Here is a 10,714-nt window from a genome sequence, read left to right on the forward strand (position 1 = left end):
CTCTACAATTAGGTCATAAAACACTGTTGTTTTTTTTTTGTTGTTGCTGTTTCCTTTTGCACGTATCACGTAATGCGTGTTTCAGTCCTTTTCATATTGACATACGGAACTTTGTTTTGCAAAATAATTTCAGGGTAATAGTAATTATACCCAGAACCTTTGCAAGGACAATCTGGAAAGCACAATTTTTCATGTAATTCTGGCATGTTGTTGATAGAAATTTTGTTTGAGAGCAAGAGATGCAGCTTCTGCCGCTCGTCTCTCTCAAGCTGGATTGGGAAATGCTGAGTGAGGGGGTGCGTTGTCATAGAGCTGTCGGAGCAGAAGAGCTAAATGGCCTCATGCAGATCAACATACGCTGATAAACCAACAGGAGCAACTTGTTGCTGAATTGCAGGAAAGGAGACTATGTACTAATGCAAAGTATTTATTGTAATGGCTTTGAAACACTTTAACTGTCAATATACAAGATTTATTAAATTATTAGCATAGATATTGCAGAACAACTGTATCTAAATCTCCCCTTACCAAAGATAAACACACACATGGTGATTTATTTCAAGGATTAGATTCCTTCAGCTGCTGCTATATCCATTTATGTACCCTAAAGGGAATGTACTAGATAAGTTAACATAGCAGATTGCCACATTTATTGTGCTTTCATCAGTATTTAAAAGCAATTGGAGGAAGCACAATGACTCAAGAAAGGGTAAGGCTTAGGTATATTCTCTTGTTGAATTATTGCAAAGAAATATCTGCAGTTTTTATTCTGTTTCTTTCTTACACTTTCCACACATTTCATTTCAAAAAGCCCACCTTCCACTTCCTGCTGGCCACCCGCCCACTGATGCATCCCAGACCACGGTTGGCCTTCTGGTGTGCAAGCGTGCAGTGGTGGTCTCCTGTGCAGCTTGTGATTTGGAGAATCGGTTGTGGTTTTGGGCAGGCGTGCTGTGAAAGAGTGGGTGTCGGTGTGTTTCCAGGCAGCTGAGGTGGAAGCCCACAGCGTTTTGGTAGAGGGTAAAAGGATGTTTCCGCCTGGTTTCGAACCAGGGACCTTTCGCGTGTTAGGCGAACGTGATAACCACTACACTACGGAAACGCCGTGTGGTGCGGAGTTGCCTCAGCCCCACCCCCACGTTGGCCTGTGGGCTTCAATCCATGAAAACGCCTCAGTGGCTGCACGCGGGTCAGGAACGGTGCTTCCCTCTCATCTCTTCAGATGGGAGCTTCAAAAGATGCACTGCCTTCTCCTGCCTCACTCTCACTAAGCTTTCACTCCAACTTCATACTTTCCTTCTAAAATCATTTATCATCTGCCTCCACATGGGCACAGAGCCGTTCACCAGAAGCCTCTGGCTGCCACCTTAACCGGTTTAATCCGTTTGGTTGTGTGCTGGCGATAGGCGAGTGCTGTGCCAGCCATTCAGAGGCCTCCAAGACACCTTGTGGCCAGCAGAGGCAGGAGAAGGCGTATACCTATCGGTGCCTGTATGCTGCCATGACTGGCTGTCCTTCTGATCCCAAGTTAAAAGAAACGCATTTTGTGTTTCAGCACTCTTTGGTTTGAATCAAAGCGCAGCAAGCAGGGACGACTGGGAGATTTGCTTCGATATCACTTCTTACCTGAACTAATGCATTCATGCATGTGCATCCTCAAATTTTCACATTCTGGGTCCAAAAAGCAGGCAGAATGGTTTAAACTCTTCAAAATCAAACCTCAGGCTGGTAAAAATGATGTGGCTTTTCCTCCTGATTTAGAACTATTGAAATCTGAAGCTTCATTTCCACAAGAAAATCCTCTCCTCTAAGCTAGCTCTGTCCTGGGCTGACAGCTGTGTGCACAGGGACAATTCATGCAAGAATCTTAACCCAAGACAGCAAGTTTCACTCAAGACATTTCAAATGTCTTTTTTTTTTTTTTTTGAGGTTGACTCATCTGCTCTGCTCTGAAGTCTTTCATCTGTGTTCAAAATGAAAACCTCCGCTGGCACTTAAAATCTTTGGAGATAGGACGAACAGTAAAGCATTAATTTACACTGTTAATTGGTGTATAAATTAAACCATGTTCCCTCGAGATTAGATGCTTCCGAAGTAAGATTTTTATGAGGAAAGTTCTACTGGCAGTGCTGCGGCAGTGTGCCTGTCCCTGCGATGAAAGCCTCGGAAGCTGAAATGAAGCAAAATCAGCAAAGTGAGATTCAGAGAGGAGGAGAATGGGGTAGCAGAAAGCAGGGATTAGCTTGTTACAAGGAACTTTGTTCCCGATTAAAAATTTTTTCCTACAGCACAGAGACAGTGAGTTTGCATCAGAAAGCGCATTTCCTGATGAGTTAATTATTTGCCAGAGCTGTGAGAATTTGCAGTGGGAGGTTGTGCCCTCATCGACCCCATCTCCACATCCCAGGCCAGACAGCATGGCTTGCTGTGCTAATGCTAGCAAATACTGCAACAAAAGGGCTCATACCTTATCTACCCTGGCACTGAAGGGTAGGATTTAGTCATGTGATTGTGTGTTTTTTCTAAGTGTAGTGCTGGAGGCAATTCCTAATTTGTTGACACGTTAATTATTTAGGAAATATTCTGGAAAAAAAAAAAAGAAACACACCATAAAGAAAGGGAAATCTTATTCTGGAGTCTCACCAATTTTTGCGGGCTACTCTGCAATATAGGTACTGAAGTCAACCACGTCCCCCCAAATAGAGAAATATGTTTCCTCATGGTTCATCTCCTAACCCTTAAAGGTTGTGATGCACAAAAATTGCCAGCCCTAACTAGTGACTCCCTCAGCTCTGTCTTCATGCCTTCTTGACGTGATGGGAAAGCACTAGAAGAACTGGAGTTTCCCCATCAGTGGCTGTGATACTTTCCAAGGACTTGTCTGCCTGCTGAACTAACCCATTTCTCTGAAGGCAGGAACTGCCAGTGGCTGAATAACACGATGCTCATACTGGAAAATTCTCCACACAGAAAATACCAACTCACAGGAAGCAGTTTAATCTATGTGTCCTTTTGTCAGAGTGTTGGAAAGAGCACAGGTAGGTTTTCTCTGAAAACAAGCTGATCTGCAGGCAGCCCACTAAGGACTAGTGGATGTTACAATAGGTAGATTGCCTCGAGGGCTAAAATTTCAGCACATTTTTGAGTCTTCATTCTTAATTTACTTCCTGGAGACTGACGTAGACACAAATACTTTCCAGACTGGAAATCTTAAGCAAAATAGAGTTGCACTTCATAGCCCAGTTCTCACAGTAGCTGTTTTGAGACGTATATGTAGTAAGCAGAGGCTAATGCCTGATCATACTTCATTTGTATCCCTGAGAATAGCTCTCCTTTTCCAAACTGATCCATTGTAAATAATTATTTTATAGAAGCAATTTAATGCTAGAGTTGCCTAACTCCACAGAAACAGTGGAGTATGCTGTAAGCCTAAATATTTGTAGAGGAAAGTGCACAGGAACTCATACACTATTTGAAGGGGAGTAATTTCTAATGCAGCGCCATTAGTCAGACTGCACTGAGGCAGGGAAGATGGCAAATGCCTGCAGTGGTTCGCTTCAAGAATTTTCATATTTACATCAAAGTCAGAATACAAAGTGCTTCCAAACTTGTAATTGCACAGTTAGGAATAAAAGTGGAGCTATGGACTTCACCATTCCTTAGCAGCTCGTTCATTGCCCCATAACCACTAGGACTCTTCCCTTTCTGTCTTACCAAATCTTAACCCTAACTCTGTATCTTGAGAGTGGCCAGATCCAACATACAGCCCCATCTCTGGCCCTCACCAAAAACTGATCAAAATTGAAAGCTTTCAGCAGACTCCCCCCTTCCTTAGTAGCCCATTCACAGCTCCATCACATCCGGGTTTCTTTGTATTCTGTCTTGCACAACATTTACCTAACACTAACTCTAGAGAATGGTCTGGTCAAAGGTTAAAATTCATACCGATTTGTATGTATTCCTAGTGAATTCTTTTGTACCACCTTAAATAATGAGTGTGAGAAATGTCTGATGTAAACTGATAAAATAGAGGGAGAAAAGGAATCAAACTAAAAAGAGTAACTAAATAAAATTTACTCTACTCGATGAATGTCCCTCAGGAGCTTGCAACCCTGATTCTGGGCAGCACTTTTGAAAATGCTTTATTTGACATCTCACTTGAAAAGTCAAAACCAAGAAGAATTATTTTGGTCTGTCTTTCTAACCTTTGCACACCTATTGTACCTTGAGAATTGCAAGATCTAAGGTCAAACTGAGTTTATAGAGTATATTTCTTACAATCCTGTCACGCAAAGACTCAGTTAAAACAACAGACAAATGACCAAGGTAAAACTGTTCAATGACCCGGCTTTTCTCTTGGTAGTGTGCAAGGTATCTGATGTTTAAATGAGAACCATGCTACCCCAGAAATCTCTAATCTTCTCCCCAGAGCATTGGCTCTATTGACTGCCCTGCAGCACAGACACATAATTTAAGCAGCATCAGAGCTAGAGCTAGAGCAGGTGTTGCATTTTGATAGAGGGAAGTTCCTGACCCTTCAGTGATGATTTGTGCTATTCAGAGGGAGAAGAAAAGTTTGCCCTATTCCTCCATTTCCCTGTCTGTGAAGTGTTTTGTTATTAAATGAAAAATCACAAAATGATAGACTCATATAGGTTGGCATATGGGAACCATTAGGTTATGGCCTGAAACAGTGATTGAACACCTGATGAAGGGGCATAACTAGCCCTGGGAGCACAGGTGCTAGGAATTCACCTGTGTGACCAGAAGGGGTGGGCCCTAGGTCCTCCTCTCTCTAGCTTTGTTAAAGAGCTGGCAGCCAAAGGGGAACCAGTTCTACTTAGAAATTGCCTCCTGTGGGAGTTTTTAGCAAGCCCTCATCTTTGGAAGGGGGTAAGCTATTGCTTCTTTATTACTGGATTGTAACTACTGCCTTTCTTGGGTGATCTGAAAGTGGTTAAAGGCAGCTATATCAACTGCCTCCTATCCTTACAGTTAGAAAAGGCCTTTAAGTTCCTCATGTCCGACCAACCACATAACCCTAGAAGTCCATAGCAAAATCATGTTCTTAAGTGCCGTGCCCACAACTCTAATCCTGTTTTGATTTCATAAAATATCAAAGTTTTCTGTACCTAGAAATGAATGTTTCCAGCCCTGTTGGATTTTTTCCAGCCCTTCTCTTGGCTTAAACAAGTTTTTGATTTTTGCACTAAGTAGGGAGCCTGCCTTATGAAAACAGAGTAGCAAAGGACATCCAGTACTTAACTGGAAAATGAGCGGGCAGCAGCTCTGTCGTGTTCTAAAGCAGCTGAGAATTGAGTCCTTGCAAGAAATGACTTACGAGTGAATTTGTCTTGTTTGGGAAGCTTGGGAAACCACAAGAAAGGGCACCGTTATAAGCAGGGGACTGCAAGATGATGTGTGCTTCTGGTTCCTTAACTGAGCGCTTCCTGTGTAGTCTAAGGAATTTGGTGTACCTCCCAAGAAGGAGAGTGATTCCTATGCTGCTCCCATTTGAAAGTTTTACAGACATCAGGCTGGGAATAAAGCTTCATTTCTTTCCCTTTGTGCTGCTCAGTCATCCCAAGTGTTTTTCTGATTGAAGTGTTTTCAAGAGCCATTGAGGGACTCTGCAGCCATTTTATGTAGAAGAGCTTGGGAGAGCAAGCTGTTTCTCTCCCATAAAGTTTCCCCAATCCCTATACACGAGTGCTTATTCTGTGTTCATAGTGGTTGTCTTTCAGAGAGAGTTATCTGGTGGGACTGTTAAAATAAAGGTAAGAGATTTTAAAGATCCCTGAGATGGTACTTTGTCCTTCTGCTCTTGTTGTCTCAAATGTGTTTATTTTGTTTCTCCCACTTAGAGCAAGCTCTGCATTACAGTGTATTTAGGGAACACAGCATTATGCTGTATTTCTACACACTGTGTGCTAGAGGCACGTTCGGACCGAAGGTGCTCTTAGCAATAGTGTGTGTGTCAGCTCTGTGCCTTGGTAGTATTTTAGCTGTGCTTGTTATGTTATGAGTAGTGCCCCTGCAGTCTCAGTGCAATCTGGTGGTCTGGTCTTCTCTTTCTGACCATGTGAGAAATGCCACGTACTGAGGAGTAGGTGCTGTTCTTCTTTCTGAGACAGCTGCATTGCAGTGGCTTCTGGAATCAGAGAGTGCTGAAGGGAAGGGAGTATACAGCACCAGGTTAAAGTGGTCCTGTGGTAAATAAGATGATGTAAGAACAAAGATAGCATAATTCAGTGGATACAGCTGGGGACTCCTGAAAAATACTTAATGTTGGATAGCTTTAGCTGAGCCATGCAGAGCTGCAGGGCTCTGCCAGGAATCACTACCACAGCAAGTTCCATGGGTGATGCAGGCAGACCTGTAAATTTCAAATTAGACAAAGATAGCTTATTTCATAGCATGTTGCTATGTAGCAATTAATAATGTATCTTTAAAACTTCCATTCAAGGATGGCTGTATACAGCATTTGCTTTGGCTTGCCGTCTAATGATGATTTGCATTTCCATCAACTACTTATTTCTCCAAATATACTTTTCCAGTACATCATTAAGAAGGCAGTGCAGATGGAAATAAAATACTATGTTAAAAAATTTCTTTTTATCTGTACTGTCCTTCCCCAGTCTCATTTACAGAGCTTGTCATGTAATCCTTCCACACCTTACAGTACAAGAAGACCACTTGACACTTGATAAACGACAGTAAAATCCAGTGGAGGATTTTGACCAGCAAAATGATCAGTCACTCTTTGTCTGAAGCATGGTAATGAAATACATGCAGGACTTTGTTTTTTTTTGTTTTTTTTTTTGTTTTTTTTTTTGAGGGCAAACTAAGCATTACTGCTGTAAGTCAAGGTCTCAACTGTTTTCTCCTTGACACTTTCCAGGAGCATCAAACTGGGATTTAACACTAATATGACAAGAGCAAGCAAGCTTAACAAATTAGACTTCTGGCCTCTCACAAAAAAAGACCCTGTTTACGTTGTAAGAATTACAGTTTATTTATGGTATGTTCTTGACTGGATACTTGCTCCTAATTTTTAAATATATATGTGGAAAAAGACAAACGCTGCCAGATGACTCTATGGCATATGATTTGCATTGATAAATACACAGCAAGTTCCATAGAGGAAACAAAAGCAACATTCAGATTTTCAATTGGATCATATTATCATATTGTTATGTTCACTTCTGTTCCTCTTCATGAAGTTGGTAAGGACTCAGCAAATCTGCCAGGAAAAATGAGCCTCAGGTATCTTCTATTCAATGCACATGTTCTATCTGAAGTATTGTATCACACACAAGATATTGAACATAATTTGCTGGAAATTGCATAGTTCCTAAATTAGTTTGTAATGATGCAGTTTTATCTACTACAATCCACTTTCCTGGATTGATTTGATGTGTGCATTTATGGAAGACTGAACCTTCAGGCATTTGTTTTGCCTGAAGGGGGAATCATCTGTCTACTTTCATTGAGTTACTGTATTGATGTGGATTTATAGGAGAGTTCTTTCAAAAAATCACAATGTATGTAGTGTGAAAATCTCATGTATGCTTGGGAGAGAAAATAAGAATTGATCCGTTCATCTAAGATTTAATTGTCATTGGAAATCAAGAGCAAATACAAAATGTCCTTCTGCTAACGGAGTTTGTAAGGCATAATTGTTAAAGGAAGCGGGGTTTTTCACCATATTTATTTTTAACCTGTTGGCCAATTTCAATCAGATTTGACAAAAAAGTATAGGTGTATCAAACACATTTGTTGAAGACAGGCAGCAAGCTGCTGGGTTATTACTGGCCGTGCAGAGTGAAAGTCTTATAATCTTTTGCTTTGTTAGATGTTAAAGAATCTCTGTAGAAAATATGTGGGAAATCAAAGCTGATTACTTGATGTGTGACAGAATGGTCTTTGAAGTAAAGCTTCAAGTCACTGATCTTTATTTTTTTTTTAATATTATTGATAATAAAGACTTATAGTTAAAGATCCTGAAGTCAAAGTGAGTTTTTTTGAGGAAAGATTATGAAAGGAGTGTCTCAAGCACTGAACTTCAGAAGCTATTGAAAACAAAGAAAATGGTGGGAATAGGAATCGGAGAAGGAAATATAAGAAATACAATGTGGTCAGGTAGTCAAGGAGTGAGTTCCAGTTGTTTGAGACAACTGACAAATACCAGTGTGTCAGTCTAGTCTTTATTTTTTTCTGCAACTCTTATAAGTATTTAAAAGCACTTTTTTTTTCCTGTGACCCAACTCTTGCAAAGAATTTCAGATGGACATCAGTGCCCGTGGAAACCCTCATTAGATATTCTATCATTCTTCTAATTCATTAAGGGCATGTCATCTATTCAGAGTTGTTGCATGCAATTTTGGAGTCTCCAGATATTGGTATGCGGGTACTCTGTAGCCTTATGTGTGTTCAGTATACAAGTTCACTTTTGAAGAGGGAAGAGCCATTTCTCCCAAAAGGGTGCATCTGGTGAGATGCTGTTTGTGGTACAGCAAGGTGACTTGGACACCTTCCTGAGCTTTGAATAGACAGGGGCTGTTATCAGCAGCACGAGGTGGCTGCAGAGCTGTGCTACAGCAGAGATGCATTTCTTCAGGATATGGCCAGACATACCCAGCACAATGGCTGCCAGTTTTCACCTCAAATGTCTGTAGCTCTGTGTCCATACCCTTGGTAGGCACCAACTTTGCCTTGAAGACTGCTCTCATACCTCCACTGAATGCCCACCAGCTCAGGCTGCCCAGGGCCCCATTCAACCTGACCTTGAGCATCCCCAGAAATGGGGCACTACAGCTTCTCTGGGCGCCTCACTGCCTTCTGAGAAAAGAATTTCCACCTAATAGCTAACCTAATTTTCCCTTCTTTTAGTTTAAAACCATTGATCACCAATATTGTTTGCATGAATTATGTGAGTGCTGTGTGTGGAAAAATATCTATTTGCTAAAACGTCTATAAAGTGAGTCTAAATATACATGTAAATTAATTATGGCAAATGCTTTAGTTGTATTTTGTAATGTGGCTTGCTTTTGTTTATACTTAATTGATTTTTGTTGCCAGAATATTTAACTTTTATCTAGCTTTTGATGTTAAACTTCCATTTACAGATCTGAAATTGCAGTACAAAAGCAGGCAAGTATCATTATTTCTGTTTCACTGAAAATTAATAAAACTCAGCAGGAAGGACTGAATTTATTTAGCATGGCCAGATGAGACGTCTTTTGAAAACTAGATAGCCAGATAATTATTGAAGACTGGATAACAATAAATGCTCTTTCACAATTTTTTTTTTTTTTTTTTTTTTTGACAAAAATTTCCAACAAATAAAGGAACAGGCACAGATGAAATATAATATAATCACAGCCTCATAAGAGATTAATGGTAGAGCTGTGCTGGAAGACACCAGAACAGCAGCATGGTTCTGGTGTAGTTAAAAGCAGCTTTGTTGTTCTCTTCCATAGGTAGAGCATTGTGCCAATTTCTCTCTCCCTCTTCTCTTAGGACTCTCCGTCGAGCTGCTCAGGAATTGTGTGGATGTGGCACTGAGGGACATGGTTTGTGGGCAAGGGGGTGATCAGTTGACTAGATGACTTAAGAGGTCTTTGCCAACCTTTATGATTCTATGATTAAATGTTGTTGTAGTGTTGTGGGTCATTATTGAAAGCATTCTACTGCCGTTGTAGGCTGCATGTTCCTTTTCAAGTATCTCCCTTTTCCTCTACTTTTTCTTGTTTCTTTTTCTTCCTTGTCCTTCTGCCTGTACTTTTATTTGGTCAAAAAGTGCAAAAGGAATCCACGCTGTGTCAAAGCTCGTGCTGTCACTTTTTCATTTGAAACTTAAGGAAAAAATTAAACAGCTTTCACTAAATACAGACAAATAGATTGGTAGTTAATAGGTTTCTAAATGCATTCTGGTCTCAGGCAGCATTAACATCCTCCACATTCTGCTATTTATACGTAAGTATCTGTCTGTCTGCTGAAGGGATGTGGGAGGGTGATGAATCTACAGGAAAGCCTTTCATTTACTATTGCCTTATTTAAACTGGGTGGATTAATTTTCTGTACTGCTGAGAAGCAGGTTAATAGGTCCTCCTATTTAAATCCAAGAACAAAGTGAGTTTTGCATGCAAAGATTAGTTAATTTATGTTATGAGGAGCCTTTTTTTTTTTTTTTAATTTTAAGTGATTGCCAACTATGTTCAACAACACACTTTCAATAAAAATCACACAGCAATGTGAAGGCTTTATCTAGAATTTTGTTACTGTTTAAGCTCGCTTTTCTGTAGATTGAGCACTGACTTTTTTCTACTTGAAAATATGAATTATAATAGAAACACTTCTGTATCTTTTTTTTTGTGATTAAATGGTGTGTGAACACCAATCAATTATAACAAAACTATGAAAATCCTATGGCTAGAGCTCAGGAAGTCTTTCTTCCCTGCGGGAAACTAAGGTGTAATCGGAGGGGAAATCCCAGTGAGACCATTGAGATGACACACAGAGCTATGCGTTACAATGATTTAGTTGGCAATTCTACCAAAGAAGTCCCCAGATCTCTTTTGAAATGACAGATGCTTTTAAGAAAATGCTGATTTTTCAGCAAATAGAAAATCTTAATATGCTTTATGAGTGCTTTCAGTGAAAAGCAAGTCCTAGATTTGCAGCTATCACCCTTCCTCTCACCCTAGGTAAC

At 40.3% G+C, this 10,714-nt stretch overlaps 1 non-coding gene across 1 annotated transcript; it reads right to left on the minus strand.

Moving 5' to 3' along the window:
* Positions 1 to 1,029: 1,029 nt before the first annotated feature.
* On the minus strand, positions 1,030 to 1,102 carry TRNAV-AAC (transfer RNA valine (anticodon AAC)). The gene has a single exon. It is a non-coding gene; the product is annotated as a tRNA-Val (tRNA).
* Positions 1,103 to 10,714: the final 9,612 nt, after the last annotated feature.

Source organism: Phasianus colchicus, chromosome 1 (genome assembly GCF_987193195.1).
Source record: "Phasianus colchicus chromosome 1, bPhaCol1.hap1.1, whole genome shotgun sequence".
NCBI classification, from domain to species: Eukaryota; Metazoa; Chordata; class Aves; order Galliformes; family Phasianidae; genus Phasianus; species Phasianus colchicus.